Genomic DNA, 15,446 nt, shown 5'->3' with positions numbered 1-15,446 from the left:
ATGTCATTATTTTCTGGAGGAGACTTCATTCTAGACTAGCCAGTTCTTCTCATTGCAGCACCAAGGGGGGGGGGCAATGTGGGGAGGGGGGGAGTAAGAGAAACTGAGTGCCATATGTACTCTGTTGCAGTTGGACCTGGGAGGCACCTATACATTTGTTTGTGCCATTCTCCCCCTTCTTCATTGCCAGGTTCATCAACCTTCTTCTATCTCTCCCACTTTGAGCACCACCCATTTTACTAGTTTTGGCAGGCTTTGGGTTGGGGTGGGGCGAATGGAGGTTTATAAATGCATGTGCTTTTTATTTCCCGTTGAACTTATTTACCATCTCAGCTCACATAACAAGAGAAAAGCTATATCTTGAGGGTTTGTTGTCCAGCTGAACCCCCCCCCCAGGTGTTGCAACCCACAGGTGTTAATCCAGATAGGATGCAGGTGGAAAGGAAAATAAATGTGGAGAAGGAGTGAAGAACGCAAATTCAAGCAAGTCTTCTGAATGAACTGGTGCTTATGAAATCAAAATGTCTAAAGGGAACAGGGTGAGAGGGCTTTGTGCTTACTGCTTGGCAGTGGGGTTGTGGAGAATTGAGAAATGCCTTATAGTTCCACTGGGGGCTTCATTTAGTGCGATTTTCCTGAAGCGCTTGCGATACTTGTTGCACAAACCCCCAGGGAAGGAGCCAGATGGCACTGTGGCACAAAGCCTTTGCCACAGCAGGGGAGCCAGACAGCAGCCTGATGAAGTCATCTCGGGGGGCCTTGTGCCAACTGTCCCCCTTGAGTGCTGAAAAAAACACCTCACATTTTGTGCCATGACAAAAGTAGCAGCATCAGGAGGTACAGCCATGTTCTTGTCTGTACAGGTCTGAGACAAAAGATCTTGAATTTGCTGGTTTGAGGCTTATGGGCTATCACCTACAAAATACATAATACACTGGGTGACTACTTCAGATAATATACATTCATTTTAGAATTGTAGCAGGTTTAACAGAGGTTTAAGCCACAAATGCATTTTATTTTTAAAGGCCTCTCAAAATTATAGGGACAGGTTTAAGTTTTGGACGATCCCCCCCCCCCATCTAAGCTTGTTTCTTTTCCAGATTCATTAGAAACGTGTTTCTTTCTTAATATTGCAGAAAGGAGAATTTTTTTAATTGGGGTACATTAAAATTAGCATATGCAAATGAACAGAACTTCTCACTACCCCCGAAACATGAGAACTTGCTTTCACAACATTACTCGGTTTATACGTTACAGCTTCCTATTTGCTTTACATGGTGGCAAATTACATGGGGCAACTTAAGCCATTCCTGCACAATGGCTAGGGCAATTTTCCCCCTGCCAGTTTACTCCTAATACGGCTCAAGTGAAAGTGGTGCCATTCCAAAGCTGCCTCCCCTTCAGGCAGAAGTCTGGGTCCCTGGTGCTAATCAGCCCCTTCCCTTCTTTGAATAAAATTTGTGCAAATAAGTTTGCATTGGGGATGACAACATCTGCACACATTGACTTATATCCACTCACATCTCTGTGTTTAGTCCCAGTTGGGATACATAAGGGTATATTTCCTATATTCTGGGAGTGACTCTGATGTGATTTCCTTGTAACATTCCACAAAACTAAACTAATGATTTGGCCCCAATCCAATAATTTGCAGCCGAAGGAGAAAGATGTTTAAAATATTTAACCATGATCAAAAGTTAACACTGATTCTATGGAAGAAACAGTTGCATCTTCTCTTGATAATTTTAATGAATATAATTTAATTATTTTCATTTAAAGCTTTTTACTCCATCTCACAGAAGTTGTTAATGTGTGTAGTGGCTCGTAGATTAAAGAAGCATCGCTGTTATTTCTGAGTGTTGAGTTTGCTACAGGGAGATGAACATGTTTTATTTCTTACACTCTGCAAGGCAGGCAAGTCTGCGGGAGCAGAGGCTGAGAGAGGAGCTGGCCTAAGGCCACCAAGTGGGTTCATGGAAGAGGCAACCTTTCATTGAACAAGGGACATTTTGGCTGAGCGCACTCTCTTAAGCCACACTGCATCAGCTCCCATTTCAAATTAGATTATTTTAAAAGCATTTCTGAGAGGTCTGCCTTTGAACTTTCAGCCTCTTTTTACAAGTGCGAATGCGAGAACTATTTGCAGCAAAGCTGCATAATAGGGCAATACCAGTTGTGCTGACTCAGATCAATTTATAGCTGGTGAAGAGATCAGTCACAACCAACACAGACAAACTTAAGCACATAGATACCAAACGGGCCTGAAACGGCTTAGACTACAATCCTACCATGCACATACTTGAGAGTAAGCCCCACTGAAATCAATGGACTTTATTCTGTGTATACGCACATAGGATTGCATTGCTGGAATGTGGATATAGAATTGTAGAGTTGGTGGCAGCCCTCAACAGTGCAGGCGTCACAGCTAAAGATTCCCTGACAGATGGCCATCCAACTTCTGTTTACAAACCTCCAATGACTGGTACAACCCTTTCTCTCTGCTGAGAATGCAGACCTGGAAGCTGTCACTCATCCCTTACAACAACAACAACAAAATGAGGTTATTTTTCCTGGAAAAATATTTACACCATTGCTAAACTTTTAAGCTATCTTATTTTCATAATTTTCAAAGGACAGCTCTGCTGCTGCTATCTGACAAATTGTAAACAATTTAGTCTGTTGGGTTGCAGCCAGATGGAACCATTAGATGAGTTTAGGTGCCATTGAAATCAATGGGGCAAGTTATTCATAACTTTTAAATCCCATTGACTTGAATGGGAGGTTCTGCTGACTAAATCTGCATCCAACCCACTGTAGTGGGTTGCTTCCTTCACCCTGTTGTGGCATTATGCCTAAACAGAGGATGTGGAAGCATGCATGTCCTAGTTTACAAAGGATCAGCGAAAGAGAGAGCCTGACATGGGATGGGGTTTGAAACTGACCTGAAGGTTCCTTGTAGCTCCATGCTGGCTCCTAATTAACCACAAACGGATTGTTCATAAGCAGACATCATCCCCTCTATAACCCATATCATGACTTAGATCAAATGTGGTAAGATTTCTTTTTCATCTAAAGGCCAAAGGGTGGATTAAGCTTATGGGCAACTTTAGAAAGAAGAATTGCAAAACAATGTGATCTTTTATGAAAGGCTGCCAGGAAAGTCTTTTGGGAGCCTGTCTGAAGGGCCTGTCCAATTAGAGCTTTAAAGTATTTTAATTTGCAGCAGTTCTGGCTCTTCCTTAGTACTTGGGCATCTAATTTATGGGGTAATGTCTCTTTAAAACTAGCATTAAACCATACAAGTAACAATTGAAGGTTAGGAAGGGTTGGGGCATTATGTCCAGATTAGTTTTATCAGATGACCTGCAGCAGAGGTTATATAAAAATGCCTTTAAGTGCCTTAATTAAAACGGAGGCCAGAACCAGTCTAAACGCTCAACCTCCAGTTATATTCACTAATTATAAAGCCTCATGCCACAAAATGACAAACGATTTTTAGCTGCATTATAACACCACATGAAAAGAATACCTTGTCAGCACTGCTCTTAATACGCTGCCTGAGGAATGTGAATATGTCCTGAAAGATTTCACCCTTTTCTTCAGAGCTTTAATCTATTTCTAATTATTCTTGAAAATTAACACACTGGGGGGCATTACAGTGAGCTTAACCTCTTCCATACCAATACAATTCTCCCTCTCTTCTACATTTACTGAGGTTTCTTTTCTTCTTTTGGTATGCCATAAACTTCTTATAAACTGAGAAAATAACAGGTTTTCATGGGAAATGGATGTGCAAAAACTTGCTTCTCTAAGACAGCTGTATTCCACTTTTTCCAATTTAGGTCTCAGAGGCTAAAATTCTGCTGGATATTGTGCATTTCAGAATACAGCTTTTGGCGCAGAATCTATTGCTACCTAGAGGTTTTATACCCCTATTACCCACCATCATTCCTCAGCTCATAAGCTCACAGTGAAAAGAAATAGCCCATGAGCCAAGATTTAGTGGTGCCTTCTGACATGGACTACATGCACTCTGCAGATCAACTGCCCATTGAAGAGCACTATATCATTTGCACAGTGTATCTTGCTTGCTATGAACATGCAGAGTTTTGTTTTCTTCAATGCAGGGGACTTCCAGGGAACAAACTGCCTGTTGGTTGATTTATTTATTTTTTAAACCATTTTGTCCCTGATGCCTCAGCGTTCAGTTAAAATTATAGCATTTGACTGGCATACTGAAGCACCTAGGAAAAACTAATACCCCCCCCCCAAAAAAATGTCTCATTAAGTGAAAGGTGGAAAACTGAATCTGATTGGCAGATTGGATCCTTGATTCCCCCCGACTTCTGTGGGCCAAACCGAGTGATATTGGGTGATCTGTTCTCCTTTGCCTGCTTCGTTTGAAATCAAACAGGTCAGGGAGAGAACTGTGCCTTTGCAAAGGCCCATGGCCAGCTGCTCACTGGCACATCACCAAGAATCAGGTGACTCTTGTACAGGCACAGTGCTCTGCAAGTGGTGGCAAGTGGGGCTACCTGCAAACCTCGCTTTCAGCTGAGCTGCGTCTTTACCGATACCTACACCAGCACCTAGGCTTTGGAATTACCGGCTGATTGCGATCAAGCTGGTGCCTTCACTGTATTCTTTCTGACATCTGTTTAGTCTAGCCTACCGAGATGCATAGAAAGTTGAGGTGGTTTTAATTTGTTGTGTTGCAATTCTTTTCCTGATTTTATGGCTGTTGTTTTTTAACCACTTTGAGGAGTTGTTGTTTTTTTACTATCAAGCAGTGTATAAAAAGTTAAAGGTAAAGGTACCCCTGCCCGTACGGGCAAGTCATGTCCGACTCTAGGGTTGCGCGCTCATCTCGCTCAAGAGGCCGGGAGCCAGCGCTGTCCGGAGACACTTCCGGGTCATGTGGCCAGTGTGACGAAGTGGCATCTGGCAAGCCAGCACCAGCGCCGCACACGGAAATGCCGTTTACCTTCCCGCTATAAAGCGGTACTATTTATCTACTTGCACTTTCGAACTGCTAGGTGGGCAGGAGCTGGGACCGAACGACGGGAGCTCACCCCGCCACGGGGATTCGAACCGCCGACCTTGCAATCAGCAAGTCCTAGACACTGAGATTTTACCCACAGCGCCACCCACGTCCCTCTCATCAAGCAGTGTATAAATTTTATTAAATAAATAAAATAGATAAAGTTACAGCGGGAGCTGGACAAGAAAGCTCTCTGGAGCATGATTAAATCAGCTCTGGCTGCTGCCTTATATATATATTTGTTCATTTATTTAGGAATTTTATATTGCTCATCATTTTTGGCCAAAATCTGTATGCGACATAGTATATTTCAGTAAGACTTTTGATATTCTTGCAAGGATGCTGGTAAAATGTGGGCTGGATGAGGTAACTCTTAGATGATTGATTGACTGAACCCCAAGAGGACTCACTAATGGTTCTTCGTCATCCTGGGGAAAAGTGACAAGTGGTGTGTTGCAGGGTTCCGTCCTTGGCCCGTTGTTATTCAATGTCTTTATAAACAACTTGGATGAAGGAATTGAGGTGATGCTAATCAAATTTGCAAATGACACCAAACTGGGAGGGGTAGCTAATACTGCAGAATATAGAATTGGGATTCATAATGACCTTAGCTCCATACTCAAACTCCAGACATCTACAGAATGTACCCCTTTAATACACTCTCCATTTGTTGCTCAGCCTCAGCAACCTTTTCTTTCTTTCCTAAACTAGAGGATGGCAAAACACAGATGATGGTCCATTGGTGAATCACTAACCAGCTTCTGGTGGACCACCTAACATGTACTGTTCGCTGGAATTATTGCAAATAACGATGAACTAGTTGGACCTAGAATGGCAATTCTTATGTTCCTTAGCAAGAGTGCACACACAAAGCCACACTTTTTAATTATTATTTCAAAAATAATACGATTAAATAATAAGATGGGTTCGTCTCTCATTGATAGATGAGAGACTGAAGTCAGTCTACCTTTCTCTTAAACCACAAAGTCTTCAGCAAGTGTCTGATTGGCAGAAGTGTGGGAACTGCAGATGAAGAAGGTACATGTGATGTTTCTGAACATGTTTTTCAGCTCTAATGATCAGCGTTAATAGTACTTATTAAAAGGCAATGGCTTACCACAAAGGGAACTGGATCTCAGCAGGAGAGATGGTTCTTAGGCCCAGCTGCTCCTGCTATATATTTGAAAATGAAGCCCTGCCCTTGGACTCCTCACTATTTGTGAGAAGCACTTAACAATATACTTAAACTGCTTGAGTTTGAGCCTGTTGCTGAATATAGCTGTGAGTGCACCTGTATTTATTTAGTAAGACATAAGATGACACACTGTAATAAAATGAAACCGTCTTGTCATTCTTTGAAGAGTTATAGATTGCTATTGAGAAGCAAACAGAATGCACTCTTTCTGAGACAATAAATATGCCTCTTAGCATGTAGACTGATTTATTCCTGTAGGTGCGAGGAAAAAAATCCTGTCGTGAAGAAGAAGATAGTAAGTGGATTTACAATAATCCAAGAGTTGTCCCAAGGTCAGAAAACTTTTCCTTATTCTAGCTGAAGGTATTTTCAAAAGAACGTACACTTTTCCAGAAAGTAAGTCCCACAGGAGTGGTTAGCCTTCAAAGTGAAGGTTCCCATTGCCTGCTCCCTGTCTTTTTCACTCACAATACCCTGGCATTGTCCCTTACTGCATGGAGGGGGGAAAGTAAAGGTACTGTACATTCATCTGAATGCAGGGTCTGTTGAAAACCACAGGATTTGTTTCCAAATAATGTATAGTTCAGCTCCTTGAGAATATGGAGCCGCATAATAGATCATTACAGTACTTTATAATGATCCGGTTTGGCAATCTCAAGCAGTGTATATGTTTTGTGATGTTTCATGTCCATTATTGGTTTAAAACTATAGGTCGGAATGACAAAGATGTTGAGAGATTAACATATCTTACTTTCAGAGCACACTTCATATGTGATAGTTATCTTGTTGAATTTGCAGGAGAGGAGGGTCAAAAACCTACACCACAAAACCACTTAGTTTCCCCTCTGGAATTTTAATGCTGCACCAATCAGATAAGGATTCCTAAAGGAAATAATGTAATAAGATTATTTCCAGAGCTATCAACAAGAAACTCTAGCATTTTCAAATGAACATGTAAAATGTGATAAGCCATGATACAGTCTAAAACATTATGCAGAAAAGGACTACTCATTAGATCTTGTACATTTTTCATGATAGGCAAAGTGGGATGAGATAGGGTGGCTTCTGGTCTCAGTTAATGAGCAAGGTAAAAAGTAAAGGTAAAGGACCCCTGGAGGGTTAAGTCCAGTCAAAGGTGACCATTGGGTTGCGGCGCTCATCTCGCTTTCAGGCTGAGGGAGCTGGCGTTTGTCCACAGACAGCTTTCTGGGTCATGTGGCCAGCATGACTAAACTGCTTCTCACGCAATGGGACACTGTGATGAGTGCCAGAGCTCACAAAAACGCTGTTTATCTTCTTTCCGCAGTGGTACCCATTTATCTACTTGCACTGGTGTACTTTTGAACTGCTAGGTTGGCAGGAGCTCGGACTGAGCAACGGGAGCTCACCCGTCGCGGGGATTCATACTGCTGACCTTCTGATGGGCAAGCCCAAGAGGCTCAGTGGTTTAGACTACAGTGCCACCCGCAGTGAGCAGGCAAGCAGGTAAGACCAGTGTTGTCTAGGAATGGCCCATGTGATGGTTTAAGTTGATAGATCTTTGTTAACAGCCACAGTCCAACAAATAGTAAGCAGCATTTAAACCCCTGTAATCCATGGCTTGGTTCCTGAGATTCGCCAAGCAGAATCACACTCACTGAAGGAAGTGAGGGAAGGTCATTTCCCCCAATCCCCCTTCTTCCTACAGCCCCTCAGGGCCACTAAACATCTGCTCAGGAAGAACAAGTAATGGTCTGAAGCATAGTTAGCACTAAAGTGGGAAGGGTGCAGGGAGAATGATTTGGGATGGTTGAATATTGTCTTCTGCCTTCCACCAATGGAAGCCTCTGCTGGAACAAAGGCACAACCAAAAAAGAAGGGCAACTTAAGACTCCAGCCAATGGGCCTTAAGGACCCGTCCTATTCTATGAACGTAACTTGTTTTAATGCTGCATTCTAATTTGTTGTATTGCCCTGCATACCTGAAGGAGCGTCTCCACCCCCATCACTCAGCCCAGGGAACCAAGCAGAGGGCCTTCTCAGTGGTGGTGCCCGCCCTGTGGAACATCCTCCCATCAGATGTCAGGGAGATAAATAACGATACAATTTTTAGAAGACTTCTGAACGCAGCCCTGTATAGGGAAGTTTTAAATAATTTATGTTTTACTGTGTTTTTAATATTTTGTTAACAATAACAACAACAACCTTATGGTGGAGGGCGGGTAATAAAATGAAATAATAAGCAGAACCATATTGAATTGTGGCCAGAACAAGTTGCCAATGTTAACTTTTGCAGGAGGTATACTGATGTCTGCAAAGCATGCTTTGCTCAGTAGTGTTGATGGTGATAAAGGCAGTTAAAAGCAACTTATATTTATGATCAATCAATCAAATATTAACAATTTCTGATCAGAGGAAAGGACTGAAGAACTGCACATGAAGACTGGTGGTATGTTACTGGTTTCCGAAACATTTTGTAAGTGTACCCACTGTGCCAGTGAGCTTGACTTAAAACTAGAATCATAGAATTAAGGAGTTGGAAGGGACCCAGTGCCATCTAGTCCAACCTCCTGCATTGCAGGAATCTCAACTAAACCATCCACAACAGATGACCACCCAACTTCTGCTTAAAAACCTCCATAGAAGGAGAGTTCACCACCTCCTGAGGGAGTCCACTCAGCTGTCATACAGCTCTTACCATCAGAAAGTAATCTCCAAATTGTCCCTTATTCTCTCACCCATTACTCAGACTCAACTAACTACTAGCTCAGAATGGTGACATGTTGAAGTCATATAATGAGAGATGCAGAATGGTTTGGTTAACAGGGTTAACATACACAAGTTACTAAGATTGCCATGGTGTCATATGACAAATCTCATTTTCCCCTGTCTTTAACCTTTCCATGTCAATTGATCTGGAGAACATTTTCTGTGAGGTGGAATAAATGTCAGACAAAATAAGATTGGACCCCACAGTCTCCAGGAATGCAGCTGAGTGCCGTGGCAACTTTGCTATTGTGTTTCCTATACAACCGAGTCAAACTGCTCCAAAGTAATCATGCATCTTCTATTACTAGTTCTGTAACCACAATGGAGTTTTGAGGTTTGGAGTGGAATTGTTATAGGATATATAGGAGAAAGAATAAATTAGCAAAGAATGAACTAAATGGAGAGGGAAACGCAGTGTATATAATTTGAAACCTGCTTTAGATCACAAAGATAAAAGCTAAAACCAAGCGCTTCCAAAAATGGGCACCACTCTTGCACAAATATTTAAAGAATGCCAAATAAAACATCCTGCTTTTAATTAAATCGAATGTCTCTCCCATTTTGCTTATGCCCTCTGGATTAGTTAGGGGTTTCCACCTGGAAAAAGCCAAGTGCCAAGGACAGATGCATCCCATATATACACACTGGTGCGATTGAAATTAATGTGAATTACAAAAGCATCTGGCAAATACACGTAACAGCTAATTCTCTAGTTATTACTGCATATTGTGGAAAGATTCCAAATTCCATGCCTCCACTCCTATATGAAAACATGTAGTCTATGTATATCTTAAGAAGTGTGGGCAAAAATTTTATATTTCTGCTGTACATACCAAGCATAATCCTAGCTACAAATGTATTGCACTTCTGTGTTCAGCTCTATAACTTTCCTTCACTGCAACCCAAGTGTAGACTTGTCACACATAGATTTCAATAGACTGAATATATGTGTTTATTTCAGAGTGGAATCTGCAATGTACCTGCATCTCTAGATTGCATGCGAAAGAAAGCTCTTATACAGATGCAGACTGAAGATTAGTTTTAAAATAAAAAATCACATTAAAAATCTCAATTGGATATTGCAAATTTGAATTTGGAGTGGAATTATTGGGGAAATGATCAAATTATGGATTATTGTGGGTATTAGTTTGAGCTCTAAGTTGTATGAAATGTGTACTATCCAACTCCCGAGCTGATATGAGAATGAATATTACTAGCAAAGGACAGCTTCTTTACTGGCATAATCTGTTTAGCTTTGCCAAAGCATTGGAAGACGCAAGATCTACCCACCTTGGAAGAATGGCAGATGCAAGTAATAGACTATATGGAACTGGCTGAAATGACCGGCAGAATTCGAGATCAAGGAGAAGAGCAGGTGGAAGAGAACTGGAAGAAGTTTAAACTTTATTTACAAAAACACTGTAAAATTTTTGAATGTTGAGGACATTGAAAAGGAAAAGAAGGGGTTCTAGTGATTAAGTTAAATAAGAGTACAAAGGGAGGGACGAAGGACGAAAATTAATAAGAATGATCTTGCTGAACTAATTATTACATAGAATACAGGATCGGGAGGCGGGTGGAAGGAAGGAAAATAAGGTTTTGAATGTTATAATTGGAATGTGAGTTCTTTTTTATATGCTAAAATTTTCTTTTTCTTTTTTTATCTGTGTTTCTTTTTTCTTTTATTCTTATGTTATGTCTGTTTTTTACATGTTTTTTATTTGTGTAAAACTTAATAAAATATTATGTTAAAAAAAAGGGAAAAAATCTGTTTAGCTTTGCTCATGGTAAGTGAGACTTTTATATATGAGATAACAACAACAACAACAACAACAAGCAATAATAAAAGATGAGGGTTGTCCTAAAATACTTAAAATATAACGTGGTGCTATGTAGCTTTGTCAGCAGCTCTGACATCTTAAATCTTGGGAACACGTGGCTGATGTTTAAATTTATTTTTATGCATTCTTTACAAGGGATCGCATTTCTATAGTTCATGCCAGAGCAATTCCCTCCTCAGAGGTATATTTAATGATTGAAATAAGTGAAAAGAGAATAATAACAAAAAAGGCATACAGTCAAACCTTGGTTCTCGAATGACTTACCGTAGTTGACGAACAAATCAGCTCCCGAACGCTGGAAACCCAGAAGTGTTCCGGTTTGCGAACGTTTTTTGGAAACCGAACACCTGACATGCAGCTTCCAATTGAGTGCAGGAAGCTTCTGCAGCCAAATGGAAGCCGCGCCTTGGTTGTCAAACTGTTTCGGGAGTCGATCGGACTCCTGGAACAGATTAAGTTCGAGAAGAAGGTTCCACTGTATCGAAACAAACTGTCACTGTCTCTGCAATCTGCTTTGCCTGACTGCCACATAACATTCAAACAGAAACTAGTCCTAAGTGTATTTTTAAGAGAAATAATTGCACTTTCTTCCCCTGTTTCCCCCCTGCTACCACTTCCCTCCCTTTCTCTATCCTTATTTCACTTTCTTTTGAATTGTAGAAGGTAAGCGCCTCTGGGCAAGGACCTTTTCTCCTGCAGCGGGACACATTAAATCAATCAACAACAACAGAAGCACATTTCATGCTTCTATTTTTGATGTGGACACTGCATCCTATGCCTAAAACCACCCATAAATGGTTTCTTCCATTTATAATTTTTAGAACTGACCCTTTTGGGCCATCCCTGCAGAATCATACCACTTAAGCAGTCATGGCTTCCCCCAAGAGTACTGGGAACAGTGGGTTTTTAAGGGTCCTGAGAATTGTTATTCCCTTCACAGAGCTAAAATTTCGAGAGTGGTTTAATGTTGTATTAATAACAGAACTCTTTTTATGAAACTACATTGCTATAAGCTCTTACTGAAGGTGGCTCAGTTGAGAAGTTGTATTTGCAGAGTACATTAGGCCCTCATTTTAAATTTCTATGCAAACAAAAGGGTTGTTCTTTTTGAGCTGTGCTCTGCACAATTGTAATCATAGCCAAAAATAATAATGAGCAGATGCCTTCTGAAAGAGTGTTAAAGCACAAACAAACAAGCAGTTCTGCATACCCACAGTAAATGGTTTGCATGAATTCAGAGCATTTCCAAGTCACAAAAGCCATGTTTTTAATGGAAACATTTCATCCTGAATTTTCAGCTTTCCTCACATGGGCGAATGCATAAATCTGTTTGCTTTTCATGCATTTTTCATACTTTCAGTGCAGTAATACTGTTGAAGAAATTTGTAAGACCTGTTCCTGTTAGAATAAAGGCATTTCAACAGGACAAGTCTGTTCAAATTCTTCTTCTTCTTCTTCTTCTTCTTCTTCTTCTTCTTCTTCTTCTTCTTCTTCTATGCCGTCCATCTGACTAGGTTTCCCGAGCCACTCTGGGTCGCTGCCAACGATTTATAAAACCACAGTAAAACATTAAAAACATCAAAAACTTCCCTATACAGAGCTGCCTTCAGATGTTTCCTAAATGTTATATAATTTCTCATCTCCTTGACATCTGAAGGGATGGCGTTCCACAGGGCAGGTGCAGCCACCAAGAAGGCCCTCTGCCTGGTTCCCTGTAACCTCATTTCTCGCAGTGAGGGAACCGCCAGAAGACCCTTGGAGGTGGATCTCAGTGCCCAGGCTGAACAATGGGGGTGGAGATGCTCCTTCAGGTATACTGGGCTGAGGCCATTTAGGGCTTTAAAGGTCAGCACCAACACTTTGAACTGTGCTCGGAAACGTACTGGGAGCCAATACAGGTCTCTCCAGACCGGTGTTATATGGTCCCAGCAGGCACTCCCAGTCACCAGTCTAGCTGCCACATTCTGGATTAATTGCAGTTTCCGAGTCACCTTCAAAGGTAGCCCCACAGAGAGCAAATTGCAGTAGTCCAAGTGGGAGAAAGCCAGGGTATGCACCACCCTGGTGAGACAGTGTGCAGGCAGGGAGGGTCTCATCCTGCGTACCAGATGGAGCTGGTAGACAGCCGCCCTGGACACAGAATTGACCTGCGCCTCCATGGACAGCTGTGAGTTCAAAATGACTCCCAGGCTGCGCACCTGGTCCTTCAGGGGCACAGTTACTGACAGGTATGTGACAGGTTGCAGGTGTTGCTCCAAGCAGGGTTTACTTCACCTGTTGATTGAATTCAGCTACTCTCCCTCAACTCCAAGCCCCTTTTTGGCACACAGCAGAAACATAGCATGATTTGGGGGACAGCTTGTCTCCATCTGCAATGGCCCAGAGGAATTCTGTCATCCACTGATGGAACTGCAGGATTAGCCTGTAAGCCAGCATGGTCTGCTATGTACTTTAGGATTTCTGTTAAGTAAGCACTAGTCAATCAATTTTGTGGTAAACTTTTTTAAAAAGGCAACCTCTCATTTTTGTTCTCTCTGTGTATCAGGTCTTAATAAATCCACACAAATTGAACTGTTAGTAGTGCCTGCTGCATTACTACACAGATTCTATCCCACTCACTCACCTAAGTACTCAGCTACCTTTTATAGTAAGGGAACTAGCAGTACCACTCTGTTCTGCTTCTGGGATATATCCAACCTCATATAACCAACAAGAAGGATATTGATAAGCTGGAATGTGTGCAAAAGAAGACAACCAAGATGCTCAAGAGTCTGGAAAGCAAGCTTTATGAGGGGAGTTGGTTCCTGAGATACTAAGACGCTGGGAGGAGATAGAATAGCCATCTTCAAATAGCCCAAGGGCTGTCACATGGAAGATGGGGCAAGCTTGTTTTGTCCTGAGGGTAGGACTTGAACCAACGGCTTCAAGTTGCAAGAAAAGAGTTTTCAACTAAACATCAGGAAGAACTTTCTGACAGTAGGAGTTGGTCAATAATGGAACAGACTCTCTTGGAAGGTGGTGGGCTCTCGTTCATTGGAGGTTAGATAGGCATCTTTCATGAGTCCTTTAGTTGAGAGTCAATGTGTGTGTGTGTGTGTGTGTGTGTGTGTGTGTGTGTGTTTGCTTGTTTGTTATACTGCTATTCAGCCATAGATCTCAGGGCAATTCACAAGATAAAAACACAAAATACATATTAACAACAAGAACAAAACAAAACAATAAGCCTCCTCCCTGTCTAGGTGACCCTTGGGATACCTTCCAGCCCTACAGTTCTATGTTTCTATGATGCCTTCTAGTCTAACCTTTTATTCAACATGCCAGTTTTCTTTATATAACTTACTGTTCCCATTTGGGGGACTATTCATAAATTCAGCATCCCCACTTGCAGCCTGAAGTGGTACAGTCAAGGAAGAGGTTTGTCACTTGGTCAGGCAAAAGCTGAATGTCTAGCCCAGGGGTTAAACTGTGAAAAGACATGTTTAAATTCCTGAGACCTTTGAAAATGCTGGGAGGTCACAGGCAAGTTTCAGCCTTAGTTCCCCATCTGAAAATGTGGAACATTTAGGAACCTACCTCACAGGTTTGTTTTGAGCATAAATGAAATATTCTCTGTAATTTGTTTTCAGAAATGGAAACTGCTATGAAATGATGTATAATATTATATATTGTTTGTAACTATTGTACTGTCCTGGTTTATGCATGTCTTAGCCACCCGCCAGGCTCCTCATGGGACACATATATATATATATGGCAGGATATAAGAAATAGCAATTGTGATTATAATGCAACATTTTATCCAACAGAGAATAGATGGGGATGAGTGGTGTTTCAAAATTTATTTTAGAGACTTCTTGGGTCAATGATCTCAAAGACAAGGAAAACGTTTAATGAAATCATACTGCTTTCTCACTCATTCTGCTCCTGATTTCTTTGTTATGGAAGTGGTGAAAAGGCGGCTAGATCGTCTTAATGAAGATCTACAGAGAGAGGCAGAGTTGGCCAAAGATCAAGCTTTTCCATTCCGTTATGGCCACATGCCCAATCCTGCTGAGGAGAAAGAAAGCAGCCGTGCGTCAAGAAGTGTGAGAGATTTCTTTCAAAAATGTTTGACACAAATGCTGAAGCATTATTTGTGTGAGAACCATCCTGGTGCTCCTGCCCAATTCGTCTGAGGTTTCAAATGGAAACGTTCTTCACTCTGCCACACTTCCCTACAGGCCAGAGAGAAACCATAAGCGCTGTCTGTGACAAACTGGCACATTCTTCCTGTTGGTCTTGATCTATCGAGCACCTACCCCTGGTGCCAGCTCCAAGATCTGGAGGACTTCAGGATCATGGGTGGAAGACATTCTGTCCTGATGCATCCCAGCTTTCGTAAACATTCCTCTGAAAGGAATCCTTGTAGGCTGCCAGTGGCCAGCGTTAACCTCCTGATGAACAGCTGCCGGGCTGTTTGGAAGGGATTTTAAACCCTGCTGACAAAGACACCTCCTGCTAGCCCAGCTCTGGGCAGGGTGGGGATGGGGAGAGAAGCTTTAGGTTGATTTCCCCAAAGCCCAGAAGACACAGGGAAGGAGGGAAGGACATGTTTCTGTTTGTCTTTAAGTCTTTGAACATACCT

Source organism: Podarcis erhardii (assembly GCF_964252035.2).
Source record: "Podarcis erhardii genome assembly, chromosome: 1".
NCBI lineage: Eukaryota > Metazoa > Chordata > Lepidosauria > Squamata > Lacertidae > Podarcis > Podarcis erhardii.
Note: the sequence above shows the minus strand (reverse complement) of the source record.